Raw genomic sequence first — 20,852 nt, 5'->3', positions numbered from 1 at the left:
CCTATGTCAGCTTGGTTGCTGACTGTCTATCCTCCTGGTATGAAGACAGTTTAGGCTTGCTTTGGAGTTTCTTCTGTGTGCATGTGAGTTCTGGTTGGGGGTCCATGTTGTATGCACTACCTGTTAGTCTGGTGTGAACAGTGACTTGTGTTGTATGTCTGTGCAAGTGCCAGACATGCGGTGTGAGCAGTCCTGTTCTGTGTACAGTGTGCGTGTCTACAGTGTCATGTCCATGTGTGTTTTAGTGTCTTGCTAGAGTAGGGACTGCAAGACACGAGGAGCCTTGATGTGGCTTGCAGCTTAGGTTCATTGGCCAATGCACGAACTAATTCCTCGCTTTTGATATTCACCTTTTCCATCTGCTGTAGAGTGCAAGGTTGGTGTGGCGAGTTTGTGCATTTTCTCAGTTCCGCCTGGTTGTGAGTGTTCCCCCTTTCAGGGAGAGCAGGGCCGAGGTTCCAGCGTGGGGCCGTCTTTATAGAAGCAATCGCTCTGCTTTGTTAGGTAGGGCCATGTTACCCTCCCAGCAGAATAGGGCAAGTTATCCCTAAAACCCGTCTTTTTGGGTCACGTTCGTGTGGGCCCGATGCTTAGTTGCCCACACGAACGTAACAGGTTCCAACTATTTGCAGCAGAAAACAAAATCCACTGTGAATTCACCACTAAGTTTGTAGTGAAAACTATGGCAGAAATCTGCAAAATCCACAAGTAGTCGCAGATTCTGCAAAGACATTTTGTGGTGATACAATCTGCAGCAGTCTGTCTTCACAGGTTTTGTCTGCAGCACACGTCTGTTTCTACACGGATTTATCTGCAGCACACGGATGAGGTTTGTTGGCAGCATATCTGTCCCAGGTGAAGATATCATTTCAGTGACAAAAAGTGGCAGTTTAAGACACGAGACAAATCCACTCGGTGGTAATTCATAAATGCACCCCATTAAGGTAAAAAAAAAAAATTAAACTGCACCCCAATATTTAACCCTAAAGCCTTGTGAATCTTAGCTTATTGTGAAGGCATCCACAGAGAAGTTTCCATACAGACAAAGTAGATGGTGACATGAGTAGCAAATGTACCAATGCATGCCACCACTTCTGAGGACTGCAGATGCCCCCCACCTGTGACTTCTGTACCCCAAAAGTGTCTGCAGAACTTCCTGCCAACCAAATGATATACAGAACTACAAGTCTAACGCCGGGTTAGCACAGCCCTAGGATATACAAAAGGCACACTAGTATTCTGCAGGGAGTTCTCCCTCCGACGGTTTTACTGGGATTTTCCATTTTTCATAACCTCATAAACAGAAAGAATAAACATTTATTATAAAAGCTAATGAGTAGTCTGGCAGAGACCATAATAAAGCTGTTACATCAGCGGAGGAGGTTCCCTTTACAGCTTCTGGAGCCAATTACTAAACTGCTGGATGATAGTGTTGCATGCGGCGCAGGAGGAAAAAAAAAACCAAAGCGCTGGTGTGAACAAGCCGGTAGTAGTCCTCGTGCTCAGTGTAGTCAGTGTCCCTTACAACATAGATGTAGTTAAGGTACATGTATTATGCTACACTTCTGGTTTCTTGCAGTCTTGGATGAGATGACGCTTTGTGCATAGGAAGAACTAGTAAAACAGTGGGTATTAGTGTATCTTGACGCCACCAGGAAGTCCTGGTGGAGTCAAGATTGACGGGGGGGGGGGGGGGGGGTTACGCCCCCTAATGCTGATTGGCTGCACAGTGCTGTGGGCTGAAGGTCCTGGCAGCGCAGTAGACACCAAAGCAAAATCCAAGGGCTTACTGTGTGAAGGATACATCGGGCTGCGGTTGTAGCCACGCAGCCCCAGGTGCAAGTCTTCCCCAGCGCCGGCACACAAGGCGGGCCCCCTTCCCCCCAATGTCAGTGTGACACTTTGGCCAGCAGCATGGAGGCCACAGCACTGGCAGGGGGATGGGGTGACTGTGTGAGAGCCGGCTGCTGGTGTGTGCACCAGCAGAGCAGCAATGGGGCACAGCAGCGGGGAACTGCGGTGTGACAGGTGCCGATGTCCACTCTGCAGGCAGCAAGGGGGAAACATACAGGCTGTGTCCGGGATGAAGGGGTCATGCGGTGGTCGTCCGGGAGCTATGCGGTGTGACAGGTGGTGGAGTTGACTCAGCACACAGGCACAGTCCGGGACTAAGGGCTCATCCGGTGGTCGCCAGCGACGCATCCTTCTGAAGTGCCGCGGGACCCAGCGGTGAGACTCCATACTGTTGTGTGTGCGCATTGCTTTTTGCCCGGCCGTGCTGCCTTACCGTGAGGCATACTTTACTTGTTGCCATAACTTTCTTCACTGCTCAGAAAGTAAGGCTAAATGGAAAAGCAATCCTCAGCGTAAGGCAGCATGGCCGGCAAAAAGCTAGCTATGCACACTGTGCTGCTAGGACCTTGTAGGCTTGACCCAATTGGGAGCTGGGGTGTGACAGGGGCGTTCTTCCTGGCAAACTCCTAGTTTCCGGTGGTCTCAAGATACACTAATACCAAAACAGTGTTGGAGCGCCATCTGAGGCAACAGAGGCGTGTTGCAGCAGTATCGGGGATGGCTCGCAAATTTTAGCATGGGAGCAAGCACAGAGCACTGGCCTCTGAACAGCAGACCATCCTCAGAGCTTGGGTACTGGTGTATCTTGTCGATACTGGAAGTTGTGGGTGTCGACAAGGGTAAGGCTGTTTGACAGCCAGGTGATGCCCCGTTTCCGATTGGCTGCATAGCTTGCTCTGAGTCGTCTGCTGCTCAGGTCCTCAGAATCACCACTCCAGTCACCCTTCTTTGCTCAGAGCTAGCTTTAATGGTCGGGCTCTCAGGTCCTGCTACTCACCACACCCCGTCTGCCTTCTCTGCTCACGGGTCGGTGGTGCTGAGCTTATCATAGCTGCTGCAGTCCTCTTACTGTAGCCATGAAGCAGGGGCCGCTGTCTGCATAGACCCATGGGCCCGGTAAGAGTTGGGCGGGGGGTTGTCCTGCGCTGCGGATAGGTGCTCCTATCCTGGTAATATGCCCATGAAAGGGGGAAGGCTCTCTGCAGCGGTCTGGTAACAGCTTGACGTTGGGTGGGTGGGGAAAATGATGTTGAAAGGCCGGCAAAGTCCTGGCAGCAAGGGGAATCATGCAGGATTTGTTGGCTCGTTTTGAACAAAAGTAGTCAGGTGGCTCCATCGCCCGTCGCGGCTTGGTTAGCTTCGGGAATGTTGGGTAGTGTGCAGAATGGGGGGGACAATGCAGGGGAGTCAGAGGATGACGACTGCTCCTGGGACTTTTGGGGTAACGGTCGCAGTCCAAACCAAAAAAGATGGGGCCATGATTAGATTAGATGATAAAGCAAAAGGGAAAGTTTACATTTGTTTTAAGGAACCTTGTGGGCGCATTTAAAAAAAGGAAGTAAAAGAAACAATTTGGTGGGATGACTATGTGGAAAGGTTTTCCCTTCTGCCACTGCAAAAATTTAAGTTAGAAAAAGGGTAAAGGGTGGAATCCAAAAAGGAGGATGAGAAAAAGAAGAGTCGCTGGCGATTCCGCAAAGTTTTTAGAACTGGTTACAGGCTTTTGCAATTTTGGCAAGAGAAGAATCGGGATTGTTCTGTTATTTAGACGCAATAGGTGAAGCGTATCAGACTTATGGTGGGCAGACGTGGCTACGTTATGATAAGCAGTTTCATCAGTGGAAAGTAGTTAGGCCAAGTATTAGGTGGGACCATAACGATATTAGGTTATGGCTAAGGCTGGGTTCACACAGGGCGGATTTGCCGCGGTTTTGCCACAGAAGAACTGCTTCTGCGGCAAAACCGCTTCAAAGGTTAATTTTGGCTTGCGGAGCTTCCTGCGGATTTTCGTGCGGAAAAATCCGAAGCGTTTTTTTTCCGCAGCGCTTTTTTACTTTTTGCCGCGTATTTTGGTGCGGATTTTGCTGCGTCCATAGAGGTCTATGGACAAAAAGCGCTGTGGAAAAGACAGTAGAATGGACACGCTGCATCTGAAAACCGCGCCACAGTTGCATTTCGGCACTGCGGCTGTGCGGAAAAAATCCACACTGAGAACAGCTTTTTGGCAAAACTCATTTGTGCTGCATTGCACTGAAAATGCAGAGGTTTTGCTGCAGTGCAGATATGCAACCGCAATCCGCAGCAAAACCGCAGCAAATCCTCACTGTGTGAATCCAGGCTAAAGGTGATGGCCCCAGCACGATACAGGCATCCCTTTCAGGGAGGAGCCAGCTCAGCCAGCTCCAGTGGTTGCACGGGTGGTCAACATGGAGGGCAGACAAGTGAAAAAAACCATGGGAGTTTGTTGGCAATTTAATGATGGGAAATGTAAATTTGGGACACCATGCAGATTCAAACAAGTCTGTGTGATATGCAAAGGGACATCTTATGATTCAGCCCATTGTAACAAGCCAATGGATCCATTTGCGGAACTCTGTTAACAGTGCAATGGGTAGCCGGTCATTTTAGTGTAACATTGGCTCTGGAAAAGACAGAGGGACTCAGGACGTGCTTGAGTTTTTTAGGGATCATGATTGATTCCTGAAGCAATAGAATGTAGGAAGAGGGTTATTTTAGGGAAAGCGCCAGGGGTGGTAATGTGTCCAGTGGAGTGTATTAAAATGTTTATTTTAAATTCTCCGACTGTTGGTGGTCCATTATTGAGACATGGGGATGGGTCTTTATCCAAATTTTAATTTTGGGCAGTGTTGAAAAAAAGTTTTGGGTGTGTTGGGTTTAGAAAATGTGGGTTACTCTTTACATTCATTTAGGATTGGGGCGGCAACAGAGGCTGCTGAATGAGGATGGAGTCCAACGGTGGTGCAAAACGTTGGGATTCAAACAGATATTGGTTGTATGTGTGCCTGGAGGGGTGGTTCAATTGTGTGGTTTAAGGTTCTTGATTAGTAGGTAGTGACAGTAAGGAGGGTTGGGGGTTGTTGCAAGGTTACATTGTAGTGTCACAGTTTTTTTTTTTCTAACAGGTCAAGGTCCAACTTTAGTATGGATCATAGGACATTTGTTCATCTTCTGGGCAGCAGATCATGTGTAGGTTTGACCAGAATGCTGTCAGCTAGGTTTATCTTGGAGGGATGGCATAGTTCGATGGGTGGGTATTAGGGGAATGATGTGGGGAAGGGTTTGCCAGAAGTGACATCATATGCAGATTGGGACAGGGCTCCGGATATAATTGGTTCTACACGTAGGGGGCAATGATTTGGATGGACGACCTGCAAGAGAAGTACTCAGGGACATTCAACATGATTTTTTGAAGTTGCGCAGACTGTTTCCAGGGGTGGTTATAGTGTGGTCAGAGATGCTCCCCCAAAAAAATCATGGAGGATGGTCAGGTCCGTAGAAAGAGTAACAAAGCTTGGGTCAAGATAAATAGGCACATATCTGCATTTGTCGTGAGAAATGGGGGGTTAAAGTGTGATTGTCAATTTGGAGGTGGGAGTAGGCGGTTTCTAGCTAAGGGACAGGTACACTTAAATGATCTGGGAACTGATATGCGGACGCCGGCCATACAAGAAGGGATCGAGAGAGCGATGCAGTTGTGGGGGGGGCTGCGCAGACTTAGGGTATAAGTCGTGCTGGCTGTGACGTCCATGGAGGCAGGTTTTTTTATATGGGGTGGAGGGAGTTTTGGTAGGTACGGCCTTACCTGTAAGACTTTCCACCCTGTTGGTATATAGTGGTTGGTTCTGGTGCATTGGGGAAGGCCAGGGAAGGGATCCCGAGTGGCCTTCATCAATCTTTGATTTTCTAGCTTCCCAATGGGGTGGGTTGGGGGGGGGGGCAGGGGGTGCTAGTGGTGTCAGTTGGAGGCAAGGTTCAGTTTTATGTGGAAAAGCACCAGACCCTTATTTTTGTTGAATCTCCAAGGGCCTCGTCTTCGTAATTCAAAAAGTGTTCAATATGCAATGTTGTTTGTTAAATAAAATGTCTCACCTACAAGGTGAAACCCCAGTGTGAGAATGGTACCCATTGCCCGGGGGGCTCTAACAATACCTGAGATACAACAGCGGACGGCCTTGGCCAGATGGCGGCGTCTGTGTCACGCTTCAATATTGTAAGACAAAGCCAGGAGTAGAAACTACACAGATGAGGCACAACGGAGAGGCTTGTACGTCTTAGGGGGGATTCAGATGAAAGTATTTGCAGAGGCATTTCCACACGTGAAATTCTCGCCCGTAAAATGCGACAAGGCGATGCCTTCAATTTCAATGGATTTGTTAAGACAAACTTTTTTCCACGCAAAATATCAGTCTGTGAAATGTTAGGTCCTGCTTTATCTTTGTCAGCGTTACACAGAAAGCTGCCATAGAAGTCTAGGGCAGCTCAAAAACAAGGAAGTGGGAGGGAGTTACCCTGCAGACAACGAATGGAGAAGATGACAGCTGCCCAAATTGACGCTAAAAATGGTCACAGATCGATTATGGCAACTCACTGGTGTTTGGCACAAAGGTTGCCCCCCTCCAATCCATCCTGAATGCAGCATCCAGGCTCATCTTTCAGTCCAGTCGCTACTTGGACACCTCTGCCCTGTGCCAGTCACTGCACTGGCTGCCCAACAAATACAAATTTCAATTAAAACTCACTAACTTTATCCACAAAACCCTCCCACAGCACCACAATACCCTACATTGCCTCCCTTATCCTCAATCCACCACCCAGACCGCACCCTCCGCTCACAAAATCAGATTAAGCGCCCCTTTAATTCGAACCTCTCAATCCCAAGACTTTTCCAGAGCAGCACCAGTCCTCTGGAATGTGCTACCAAAAACTATCCGAGCAATCCCTGACACACAAAACTTCAAGCGTGCGCTAAAAACGCACCTCTTCAGGGAGGCATACCATATCCCCTAAACCAAACCCCTCTTTAGTCTGCCTGATAACATGCTCCCTGTCCTACTGACTGCAATCCCTGCTAGCTGCCATCAACCACCCCCCTGCAGTCATACCGATTCGGCCACTCTACCACTCAATCCCTCAAACTCCACCTTGCCATACCATGCACATCTCCAGCTCCTTTACCTTCTGTATCACCCCACTATCTGTAGTATGTAAGCTTGTTGGAGCCCCTCTGCCCTACTGTTTCCATCAACTGTTTTCTACATGCAAGGGCTACGGCCGGATTTCCACTGTGTGAAATGCAGCCGAAGTCCGCGGCGTTACACCGCAGCTATTAGGTTCAATTTTCACGCTGTGGAATTCCGGGGGGGGGGGGGGGGGGGGTGCAGACTGGGCTGTGATACCACTAGCAGTTTAGGCAGAAGATGGCTGTTCACCCTTCCATTAGATGGGATCAGAAGTAAATCGCACTTTAGTTACGGCTCCTGCACACTTGCGTTTTTCTTGCGAGTTTTTTTTTTTCTTTACGCAATATTAACGCCATTGTCAATGGGATTTTCTAATGTTAAAAACGCATCGCACGAAAAATGCAAAGCACAAACTTGCGATGCGTTTTTAACATTAGAAGGTCCCATTGACAATCGCATGAAGAAAAATGCAGCGATATCGCGTAAAAAAACGCCCAAGAAAAACGCAAGTGTGCAGGAGCCCTTAAGGGGATGGCCCCGATGCAGTACAGGCAGGCCCATTTTTAGGGGGAAGCTGAGTTGTCAAGCTCGGCCACTGGTTCACAGGTGGGAAGCTATTTTGGACGGTTGAGGGACGTAAGCCAGGTTGGTGCTAGCAATTTCGGGAAGGGCAATGCAAATTTGAAGTGGGGTGCAGATTTAAAGATTGTAAGGCATTGTTCCAGATTCCGGGAAGCTCAGAAGACCTTCACGAAAATGAAACACCCCATGTTGTATGTTCTATTGTGTATAGAACCACCAATGTGCTTACTTCTTAGACGGCCTGCACATGGCAGAGCCAGATTTTGCATCGGGTTCCCGCAGTAGATTCCGACTGACCGCGGTCAGCGATCCTGCATACGTGTCTTCTTTTGACTTTATCTGTACTACGGATGGACCCAACAGCTCATCGGATGATACACACAGTACAGATTTTCTTTTTTAAATGTTTATTTCTCCCGCGGCGTCGTTAGGCGATGACGCGGATACCTGCGACCTTTCCGCAATGTCACTTCCGCTCGTGTGCAGGAAAAAGCGATTTTCAATAGCATGCTATGAACGGTATTTTCTGCGGATTCCAATGCAAAAATCTGTTCATGTGCAGCCAGGCCTTAGGGTCCTTTTAGACTAGCCAATTCTCATTTAAACAAGTTAGTGATGTCATCAAAAGATAAGCAAACGAGCCATTGATGGATTTTAGGCTGCATAAAATGACTGACAAATGAAAAGCAAGCGATTCTCGTTCAGTCTTTGGCTCGTGTTTAGACTGAACGATCATTCACTTTCATTCGTTTATAATGGTGGGGTCTAGAAGCTCCTCAGACTGTGAATTACATCAGATGTAACTCCGAGTACCAGATGTGGCAGCAGGTGACAACTGTGACCTAACAGCCAGCTCTCCTGGGGACGCAGCGCCCGGCCTCAGGTATGAGTCACTCCATCTCTAGACAACGCCGCGATTGTCCGCCAAAATAATAACCCACCAAAATAATTCTGGAGGTTTAGTAAATACTTGTTCACAGAGCATCTGGCCGGCTGACGAGCGCCGCGGATCCGCCTGCAGCCGGGAAATCCTACAGACATTACAAACAACCTAAGCACGTTAACCCCGAAAAACATCACTTTATAGTAGTTTTTGAATTCATATCACATGTAAATATATTTGACGCCTCAGTCGCCATAAGTGCAGGAAAAGAAACATCTTGAACTCATTAGACTAATTAGTCATTTCAATGCTGACAGCATCGGTGCTTTTTTTTGTGGGCGCATGCAAATGCACAAGCCTTGTGCGTGAAAAAAAAAAAACAGCTAATATATGCTGATGCGCACACAAAAGAGGATCATTCATTACCGAAAGTATGCGGTGCTAGTTTGCACACAAATACATGTATACTCGTGTGAAGCTGGTCTTAGAGTAATTTCACACGAGTGAGAATGATAGCGGGCCGTGTAACTTGGTCCTATATCATGCTTGTGCACATGTAATGTTCCCGCGAATGAGGGGCGTATTTCTGTCTAATACACCTCCCATCACTTCAGAGAAATAGCGATCCAACAATGTAGCTTTCAGCCGCCCCAGAAGATCAGCAAGTGTTTCCCATTGTTTTCAGTGGGAAACCTCCCATTGCACGCCGTGCAAGGTTTTTTCCAGCCCCATTGCAAACAATGTGTGAGGTGTTCCGAGGGAACGCCCAAAGATAGGACAGAACACAATTTTTCCCGCACTGCGATGCAAGACAGATTTGGGGTTCATATTTGTGCGTCTTGAAACACACAAGTCTCACGCGGTTTTCTCAGCCGTGTGAAAGCGGCCTTAGTGACATAACTAATTTAAGCCTTATGGCTGAATTTACATGGACATATGTGTTTTTACATTCGCTTAGGAGTCTATGCAGCCACGGCCAGCGTAAAAGCACCCAGCTGAAATGCCCCATCTTGGTCGACTGGGCGCTTTTACGTCACAGAAATACGCCCATGTACACTGATGCATTGTAAACCAATGCATCAGAGGGGCAGCGTATATCGGCCGGGTGTGAATCCAGCCATATACACATACATACATACACACACTTTTTGTGTGGAGCCACATTTCAGGACCACAGCCTTTTTATTTTTCAATGGACAGAGCAGTATCTGTGTGAAAACCACCTAGCATCACTTCAGGGAAGTACAGATCGTAGAGCGCTTCCCATTGTTTTAAATAGATAAACCTTGCATCACTCACGTGCGCCTAGCATGCAGTGCGAGGCTTTGTCTGCCCCATTGAGAACAACGAACGATGCAAGGGCACACCCAAAGATAGGACATGTGATTTCTCTTTTAAATTTATTGTTGTGGATAAATAGTGTAATATTTTACAGAACGGGTTGTTATGGATGTGGCGATACCAATTATGTGTAGGTTTTTTTATTTTTTAATATTAAAACCTTGTGTAAAGGGGAAAAAAGTTTTCCTCAGCATTTCACTCCTTTTCTTGTGAAAAAAACCCATATGTGACAATCAGAGAGCAAATCTGCTCTTTGATTGATGAGGATGATAGGGCGGGGTGGGGTGGGGGGGTAGGGGAAAATGATAACCTCAACAAATACAGGAGAATCACAGATCTACTTTGCTGCCCTGGTCTCCCCTCTCCCTCTCCTCTGCACATTGACTAAACATGTAAATTCTAGTTCTTTAAAGGCTACCAACATGCTGTTGGTGTCATTTTAACGCCAAGAATCTTAACTTGTTGGGAGCCTTGATAAACCCGGGGTTACAGTGGTTTAAATTAGAAGGAGTTCTGTTCGTCCTAAACTGTAATGTCCTTTATCTGCAGAAGGAACAGAGCTCCTCCTAAGCTGCTGGGGGTTAAACTTGGCTTGAGGTTTCCAAGATCTGCAAATGCTCCTAGTAGCTTTGGTACAATGAAGCCACATGAACAGGAATGTAACAGTTTCTTTCGAACAAATCCATGATAAAATATACACAACCCTAGTTCTAACACAACGCATGCAGTATTCCACAGCTATTCTCTTGTGGGGCACCTTCATGTGGTACACGTAGTAACTAGAGGTTGTCAATAATGAGGACTCCATGAGCTTCCATGCAGAGAGCATGCCGTGTGCAGGAGGGCTGGTACAGTTCACCCCTTCCGGACTGCGAGTGAGTTTTAGAAGAGTGTAATTGCCAACATGGCCTGCTCAGGGTTTCCTAGACAATAAGGACCTGAGGACTCACAATTGCGTATGTGGCTCGCGCATTTTTCACACTCATAACACAGTAAATATGTATGAAGCATGCGTATTTGCTGTGTATGTTAATTCCCCAAAACGAATACTGGAATGTAATACACAGCAAATTAGGGCATAGGGCTCCTTCACACGAACCAATTAAAAACTCACTAAACTCATTAAAATTATCGGCTTTATTCACTGCGTATTATGAGCAAAAAAAAAATTGCCACTAATACGATGCACATTTACACCCATGTTAAAAAGCCCAAAGTCAGAGCAGCTCCTGCGTCTCCGGTGGATAAAGGACTATGAAAAGCAATCATCATTTATGTCAGCCAGAGATGTGACTTTGTGTCCCTGAAGTATATTCAGTAGTCGTACAAATCTGATGGCCATTGTAAAGGCGGCAAAAGAAAAAGTAGACCGCCATCTGATAGTATCCGCGATCGGCTCTGGTCGCCCTTATCTTCTGCTTGAGGTCAGTCTCTCCTCGATAAGCCGTACTGCTGATAATGTTTAGTTCCCTGTGGTGATGCATGTAACAAGACACAATGCAGAGCGAGTTACGGAAATAACTCCATGCATATTGGATTCAGTATTTTCGTACGCTGATGCGCCATTGGGCTTCTTCTTCCCACTGATTGTTTCACACGGTTCAAAGAAAAAACATCAAGAGCCTCTGCGGTTTTAGATGCAGTTTTTGTCCCGAATACAGGAGTGGATCTGGTGGGATGGAGAAGCAGACGTCCCTACCTTTTACATCCCATACCTTCACGATTCACCTGTGGATTAGTCCTCTTTCACACGGGCTACAAATCGCATGTATGTGAAGCCCATATTTGTGCAGGCACCACTTGTTTTTACGGTCAGGGGACTCATCCCACACCGATTTAAGAGGCTAATTAGCTTAACGTGCTGTCGTCCGTGTTTGTCTACCTCCCATAGACATTTATCGGGCTCTTTGGTGCATAAACACACACAAGATAGAGACGGTCCTTTTCTTTTTTGCGCAAAAATAAAAAAAAAAGTGTAAGGGTGCACCCATTGAAATCAATAGGTTCTATTTTCGGTGCGCAAAATTGCAGCTTATCACACTAATTAGTTTAAGCCCTTAAAGGGGTTTATTCAGGGAGAATACTATTGATGACCTATCATCAGGATAGGTCATTGATGGTTGATCGGCCGGGGTCTGTCGCTCGGGACCCCAACCGATCAGCTGAGCGAGTGCATGCTGTCAGCGCCGCAAATACACAGCATTCGCACTGAGCGACAATCTTCAGATTTTTGCTGCATGTGGGAATAAGAACAATATTTAATTGTATGTTTTTGGATATATTTAGTAGTAAAGGGTTAAAAGAGTCCTCAGAGTATATAAAAAAAAAAAAAAAAAAAAATGTAAATGGCCAGCAAGATAAAAATGACAAAAGATGCAGCACATATTGCTCTTCTTCCCCTTGACAGAGTCCTTGCTTTCAGCACAGACCAGTAGTCAGGTGACTGCTGCAGCCAATCAGTGGCCACCGCCTTACCGCCCATCCTCCTGGCATCAGCACTCATATCCCTGGTGCCTCGATGCCAAGGGAACGGGCTGTGACACTGTGGCCTCTGACTGGCTGCAGTGGTCACCTGACATCGGGATCTTCACCCACAGCTGCTCCATTGTTTGTACTTCTTGTATTATTTGGTATAACTGTCCATTCTTTTCCCTTTCCTATACTCGGACAATCCGTGGTAAAACACGAGCAAAATTCATATTCACATAAGTACCAAACACGTAAAAAGGGAGAAAGCGGATGTCACACAGACCGAGCATCAAGCCAACATTAGCAGCAGTAAGTCAGAAAGACGTAGCTGGCTACATTGTATCACATGCTTTGTCGCTGCTGCCACACGACCGGGGCCTAGAGAGGCCTCACCTAGGTTTCAGTCTGGCACATGGAGGCGCCACCAGATGTGATACATGTATTAACAGGCCTGCGTTTTAATCCATCTGTCGCACTTACACCGGGGTCTAGTGAACTTGGACCGGCGTACAATACACCAGTGCAGGAGATTGCAAGTTCTAAGACCAGTGGGGAGGACCCGCAGACCAGTGGGCAGGTGGGCAAACGGAAGTAGGTTGATGGGCAAACGGTTGCTGAATGAACAATTGTCTGGTGAATGATGGTTTTGCAGACACGTTAGTTCATGTTGGTTGCCAGTCATTCAGACTGCAAAGTAGCCAGGCAAGTCCGGTGAGAGCAGACGATCATCCCAAGATCTTCCCGCGAACTTTCCTCCAAAGAATGAATGAAAAATCTTTCAAACAAGGCTTAGAACTTCCCAGATGCTGACAGGTTGTCACCGGTCAGCCGATACAATCACGTGTTGCTGGTTTTCACCCAGTGAATGATCACTATGGTTTGAATTGTCCATTTTCATCAAATTGAATGCGCTTGGGCTCCTTAAATGCAATAGTCTCGTTAGTCTCACAGTTACGCTGCATACACACGGGCGGGTTGGATTCTGCATGCTGAAGCCCGCAGTGGAATCCGCCCCTGTGCCTGGCTGGCATCCGCGTGTACCTGCTTTATTTGATCTTCATCTGTACTGTGGATGGCCCGCACGGCTCACCATTCGACATGTGCAGTACAAATTTTTAGTTTTAACTCATGAATCTGTGGCTCGAGAGCAATGTCAATTGCAGACCCGCCGCGGGTCAGATGGCTTCCATTGACTTCAATGGCAGCCGTCCGTGCGGGAACTGCAGAAAAATTGAGCATGCTTTGATTTTTCATCCGTGAGCGTTAACCGCAATTGGTTTCCACTTGTGTGCATGAAGAATCCTTTTTCTATAGCATGCTATGTAGGGTTATTGCTGTGGAATCCAGAGGCGGACGCCCACTCCGGATTCCGCAACAAAAATCCACCCGTGTGGGTGAGGCCTTAAACTCCCCAAGCTAGACTTTGGTACCCCACACTTGTGTATCATGTGACTATACTTTTTTCATCCCAATATCGAGGAAGTGTCACATGTAACCAATCCGTTAGTAGTAGAGAGATGTGCAAGATAGAACCCTCTGAACCGTACGCATTATAGAAGGACATCTTATGCATATGGAAACCTCGCACTTTCCACTCACATGGAGCATCCCGATCTGCTCACACTGCTTTAACCAAATTGGTAATCTGGGTGGCAGAAATTGATGGTTTATCCTCAGAATAGGCCATCAATATCTGACCAGTGGAGATCTGCTCCCAAGACCCCTGCTGATCACTGCAGTAAGAGTGCTGCGGTTTACTTTTGACTATGATCTTCTTTGTATTCAGAATGCAATACTTCTCACAGTGGCCAAGCCGAGTATTGCAGCCTTGTCCTGAAGAAGTAAACGCAATGCAACAAGGTTGCTAACAAAAGTACGCTGTTCAGAGTATGAACAGGATTTAACCCACCATCAGATGCAAACACTGAGGAGGACACAATACTGTCAAGAGGGCTGCAGCTCCTCCAATCAGCTGAACGGTGCCACTCCCAGACAGCAGACCCCCAGGGATCACACACTGATGGACAAGCCCAAAGACAGGCCATCAATTTCTACAACCCAAAGGCCCCCTGTCCACGGGCGTTGCGGTATCCCGTGGCGGAGCTCCACCGCCCGGGAGCAGGAGCCGCCGCCGATTCTCCACCGGTCAGCCCTATCTAATAGATTGGCTGACCGTGGAGAATCGGGGCAATTCGCAGCATGCTGTGAATTGCCTGCTGCAAGCAGAGAATCGCAATGATTCTCCGCTCGTGGACAGTGTGTCGGCGCTTTCCATAGCAGCGCTATGGAAAGTTTCAGAGGGAGTGACTCGTCGGCGGCTTACCGCCAGAGAAATCACGGCCGTGGACAGGCACTTTAACGCTAAAAAGAATTTCCATACACTTTATGCAATGCCAACCCTTGTACAGCATGCGGTAGACCTAACAACAGGGCTTATACAATCGGGCACAGGGTACAAGCGATACAAGGCGGTACCTGGCATGGCGTTATAACTTTGTTAGGAAACTTTGACAAATGAACCCCACTCATTTTGACTCTGTTCAGCAGACAATGTTTTTTTCAGGTTTTCACCAATCCACTGATAGGTTGGTGGGGGGGTTATTTCCTGGGAAACCCACTGATCCCCAATTTGGGGGTCCGGTTAGTCTCCAAGTGGATAAAGCATAGGTCGAGCTGGCACACTGCTGCTCGATTCATTTTAACCAGGGTGCCGGAGATTGCCTGACGCTTGGACTCAATCTCCGGGCCTCTCATTGAAATGAATTGGGCGGCAGAGTTGCACCTGAATGAACTCCCTATATTCACTTTGTCTGGACCCCCGTTCTTGGGATTAGTGGGGGTCCCAGCAGTCAGATCTCCATTTTCTTCTATCCAGCAGATGGGTGAAAACTTGAAAAAATTAATAAGCGGGCTGTCCAGTTACCAGACAACATTCCTCCTAAAATCAGCTGCAATTACCCATCCCCCCGCCGCGGTGACCCAGCGCTCAGCTGCACCAATCTCCTGGTGTTTGTTGTTGAAGATGATGTCACTGGATCTTAGGTGATCACCGCAGCCAATCAGAAGCTGTTCTCCTGGCAGCAGCGCTCATATCCTGGGCGCCATGATGCCTGGAAGTCACATTATAGCCGCCGACCTCATCTTCAACAACTGGGAGATCGGTGTGGCTGCAGTGTTGAATCCCCGCATCAGAGGACGGGTCAGTACAGCTGATTTTGATATTTTAGTGCAGTTGGTGGTATAGGAGGAATGTTGTATCATAACTGGACATCCCCTTTAAGACTCCAGAATTACCCTGTAAGTGATGCCCACTGTATTCCACAATGTGAGTCCAAAAAACTGAAGCCAAGGTTTCAAATCTACCTCGGTCACCTCAAACGGAAGCTTTTTAAATATAAGAACACCAGAAAACATTAGTAGATCTGACAGTCCGGGCCACAGCGCCGCCACAACCTCCAGTGAGGAGAACCATTGTGAAATACAGTCCAGGAGCCAGGAGGTCCATGACAACCTGTACACGTATGGAGCGGTGTGCAGGATGACCTCCCTCTGTTATATTAGAACTAGTAGCCAGAACAATGTCTTACACACCGCAACAATGTATCACCCAGCATCCATCCCAGCGGGCATTACCTGAGGGCAGGACTCCTCTTCAGCCAGGCAGACACTGCAGTGTACTCTGCTACATCCACTGTCTGCAGGGAGCACACAGCACTGTGTACACTGCCAGCTCTGCTACATGCTTCATCCACTGACCGAGCACAAAGCACAACCTCCAGAGCCGACACTTCCTGTGACCGAGGAAATGAGAGACTGGGGAGGAGCAGACTGTCAGAGACAGCCCCCAGCTGCTGACATCCAGCGAGACCGCACCGATATACTGTCTAATATACAGTCAGAGACAGCTCCCAGCTGCTGACATCTAGCGAGACCGCACCGATATACTGTCTAATATACAGTCAGAGACAGCTCCCAGCCGGAGACATCCAGCGAGACGGCACCGATATACTGTCTAATATACAGCCAAAGACAGCCCCCAGCTGGAGACATCCAGCGAGACCGCACCGATATACTGTCTAATATAGAGCCGGAGACATCCAGCGAGACTGCACCGATATACTGTCTAATATACAGCCAGAGACAGCCCCCAGCCGGTGACATCCAGCGAGACCGCACCGATATACTGTCTAATATACAGCCAAAGACAGCCCCAAGCCGGTGACATCCAGAGACAGCCCCCAGCCGGTGACATCCAGCGAGACCGCACCGATATACTGTCTAATATACAGTCAGAGACAGCCCCCAGCCAGTGACATCCAGAGACAGCCCCCAGCCGGTGACATCCAGCGAGACCGCACCGATATACTGTCTAATATACAGTCAGAGACAGCCCCCAGCCGGTGACATCCAGCAAGACTGCACCGATATACTGTCTAATATACAGCCAAAGACAGCCCCCAGCTGGAGACATCCAGCGAGACCGCACCGATATACTGTCTAATATAGAGCCGGAGACATCCAGCGAGACTGCACCGATATACTGTCTAATATACAGCCAGAGACAGCCCCCAGCCGGTGACATCCAGCGAGACCGCACCGATATACTGTCTAATATACAGCCAGAGACAGCCCCCAGCCAGTGACATCCAGAGACAGCCCCCAGCCGGTGACATCCAGCGAGACCGCACCGATATACTGTCTAATATACAGTCAGAGACAGCCCCCAGCCGGTGACATCCAGCAAGACTGCACCGATATACTGTCTAATATACAGCCAAAGACAGCCCCCAGCTGGAGACATCCAGCGAGACTGCACCGATATACTGTCTAATATACAGCCAGAGACAGCCCCCAGCCGGTGACATCCAGCGAGACCGCACCGATATACTGTCTAATATACAGCCAGAGACAGCCCCAAGCCGGTGACATCCAGCGAGACCGCACCGATATACTGTCTAATATACAGTCAGAGACAGCCCCCAGCCGGTGACATCCAGCGAGACCGCACCGATATACTGTCTAATATACAGCCAGAGACAGCCCCCAGCTGGCGACATCCAACAAGACTGCACCGATATACTGTCTGATATACAGCCAGAGACAGCCCCCAGCCGGTGACATCCCACGAGACCGCACCGATATGCTGTCTAATATACAGCCAGAGACAGCCCCCAGCCGGTGACATCCAGCGAGACTACACCGATATACTGTCTAATATAGAGCCGGAGACATCCAGCGAGACTGCACCGATATACTGTCTAATATACAGCCAGAGACAGCCCCCAGCTGGCGACATCCAACAAGACTGCACCGATATACTGTCTGATATACAGCCAGAGACAGCCCCCAGCCGGTGACATCCCACGAGACCGCACCGATATGCTGTCTAATATACAGCCAGAGACAGCCCCCAGCCGGTGACATCCAGCGAGACTACACCGATATACTGTCTAATATAGAGCCGGAGACATCCAGCGAGACTGCACCGATATACTGTCTAATATACAGCCAGAGACAGCCCCCAGCCGGTGACATCCAGCGAGACCGCACCGATATACTGTCTAATATACAGCCAGAGACAGCCCCAAGCCGGTGACATCCAGCGAGACCACACCGATATACTGTCTAATATACAGCCAGAGACAGCCCCCAGCCGGTGACATCCAACAAGACTGCACCGATATACTGTCTGATATACAGCCAGAGACAGCCCCCAGCCGGTGACATGCCACGAGACCGCACCGATATGCTGTCTAATATACAGCCAGAGACAGCCCCCAGCCGGTGACATCCAGCGAGACTGCACCGATATACTGTCTAATATAGAGCCGGAGACATCCAGCGAGACTGCACCAATATACTATCTAATATACAGCCGGAGACACCCCCAGCTGGTGACATCCAGCTAGACTGCACTGATATACTGTCTAATATACAGCCAGAGACAGCCCCCAGCCGTTGACATCCAGCGAGACCGCACTGATATACTGTCTAATATACAGCCAGAGACAGCAAGCTGGTGACATCCAGCGAGACCGCACCAATATACTGTCTAATATAGAGCCGGAGACAGCCACCAGCCGGTGACATCCAGCGAGACTGCACCGATATACTGTCTAATATACAGCCAGAGACAGACCCCAGCCGGTGACATCCAGCGAGACCGCACTGATATACTGTCTAATATGCAGACAGAGACAGTCCCTAGCTGGTGATATCCAGTGAGACTGCACCGATATACTGTCTAATATACAGCCAGAGACAGACCCTAGCTGGTGATATCCAGCGAGACTGCACCGATTTACTGTCTAATATACAGGCGGTGACATCCGGCGAGATCTCACTGATATACTGTCTAATATACAGCCAGAGACAGCCACCAGCCGGTGACATCCAAACTTCCAAATCCCAGACTAGCCCTGACCTTAGTCTTGTCAGCACTGCATCTAGCTCCTGCTCACTGTCTGTACTCAGACCAGCAACAGAGGAAGAAGTCTCCAAACTGCTCTTCTCTGCTCGCCCCACCACCTGCGCTAGCGATCCTCTCCCCTCACATCTCCTCCGATCCCTCTCCCCAGTGATCATCTCCCATCTCACCACTATATTCAACCTCTCTCTGGCCTCTGGCATCTTTCCCTCTTCTTTCAAACACGCCATCATATCCCCACTGCTAAAGAAGCCGACTCTTGATGCAACTGACGTTGCCAATTACCGACCCATCTCAAACCTCCCCTTCATCTCCAAACTACTAGAACGGCTGGTTTACTCCCGCCTTGTAAGCTATCTATCAGAGAACTTTCTCCTCGACCCCCTACAGTCTGGCTTCCGACCCCAACAGTCTACAGAAACTGCCCTTACAAGGGTATCAAACGACCTACTATCAGCCAAATCGAGGGGTGACTACTCCCTACTGATCCTCCTCGACCTCTCCGCAGCATTTGACACTGTTGACCACAAACTCCTCATCAGTATGCTTCACTCCATCGGCCTAAAGGACACAGCTCTCTCCTGGTTCTCCTCCTACCTATCTGACCGCTCTTTCAGTGTCTCCTTTGCTGGCTCTACCTCTCCTTCTCTTCCCCTTGCTGTTGGGGTCCCCCAAGGCTCGGTCCTTGGCCCCCTCCTTTTCTCTATCTACACAGCCCCTGTTGGACAAACCATCAGGAGCTTTGGCCTCCATTACCACCTCTATGCTGATGACACCCAGCTATACACCTCTTCCCGTGACATCTCTGCACCTTTCCTCCAAAACATCACCAACTGTCTGTCTGCTGTCTCTAACACGATGTCCTCTCTCTACCTAAAACTAAATCTCTCTAAAACTGACTTACTGGTGTTTCCTCCTTCCACCAACCGACCTCATCCTGACATCTCCATCTCAGTGTGTGGCGCCACCATAACTCCCAAACAACATGCCCGCTGCCTTGGGGTCATATTCGATCTCTCATTTACCCCCTACATCCAATCAGTGGCCCGAACCTGTCAGCTGCACCTCAAGAACATCTCAAGAATCCGCTCTTTTCTCACCATAGACACGCTGAAAACGCTTACTGTTGCCCTCATCCACTCCCGGCTCGATTATTGCAACTCGTTGCTGATCGGCCTCCCCTGCACCAGACTCTACCCTCTCCAGTCCATCCTGAATGCGGCAGCCAGGCTCATCTTCCTGTCCAGCCGCTACTCAGATGCCTCTGCCCTGTGCCGGTCACTGCACTGGCTGCCCGTTAAATATAGAATTCAATTTAAACTTATTACCTTAATCCACAAAGCCCTCCACAGTGCAGCGCCCCCCTATATTGCTTCCCTCATCTCCATCCATCACCCAGCCCGGGCTCTCCGCTCGGCAAACGAAACTAGACTGAGCGCCCCTTTAATTCGAACTTCTCACTCCCGCCTCCAAGACTTCTCCAGAGCAGCACCGGTCCTCTGGAATGCACTACCAAAGAACATCCGGGCAATCCAGGACTCGAAAAACTTCAGGCGTGCTCTAAAAACGCATCTCTTCAGGGAGGCATACTGCATTCCCTAAACAAACTCCTCTATACACTGCCTGATAACATGCTCCCTGACCTACTGACCACAATCCCTGCTAGCCATCATAAACCGCTCCTGTAGTCATATTGATCTTGCCGTCGCATAGCTAAATGTCTGACTGTTGTCTGTATATAGCATCCCTCACTCTCCATCACGCGATACCGTGCACACCTCCAGCCATTTTACCTTCTGTATCACCCCATTACTTGTAGTATGTAAGCTCGTTGGAGCAGGACCCTCACCCCTATTGTTTCCACCAACTGATTACGACTGTAACCGTGGTTCTGTAATTTTTTGTACTTTTGTCTTTCTGTATCCCCTGTCTATGTAAGCGCTGCGGAATATGTTGGCGCTATACAAATAAAGTTTATTATTATTATTATTATCCAGCAAGACTGCACTGATATACCGTCTAATATGCCGTCAGAGACAGCCCCCAGCTGGTGACATCCAGCGAGACTGCACGATATACTGTCTAAGATGCAGCC

General features: G+C 48.6%; 1 protein-coding gene across 1 annotated transcript in view; it reads right to left on the bottom strand.

Annotated features, from left to right (window-relative positions):
* CSGALNACT2 (chondroitin sulfate N-acetylgalactosaminyltransferase 2) overlaps positions 1-16,116 on the bottom strand; it is a 46,694-nt gene extending 30,578 nt beyond the window's left edge. Inside the window, exon 1 of the mRNA XM_066600402.1 lies at positions 15,964-16,116. The gene's annotated coding sequence lies outside the window, so the exon portion shown is untranslated. The remainder of the gene's footprint in view (positions 1-15,963) is intronic.
* Positions 16,117-20,852: the final 4,736 nt, after the last annotated feature.

Source organism: Eleutherodactylus coqui, chromosome 4 (genome assembly GCF_035609145.1).
Source record: "Eleutherodactylus coqui strain aEleCoq1 chromosome 4, aEleCoq1.hap1, whole genome shotgun sequence".
NCBI lineage: Eukaryota > Metazoa > Chordata > Amphibia > Anura > Eleutherodactylidae > Eleutherodactylus > Eleutherodactylus coqui.
The sequence above is the reverse complement of the archived record's forward strand: the minus strand, read 5'-3'. Positions and strand labels throughout refer to the sequence as shown.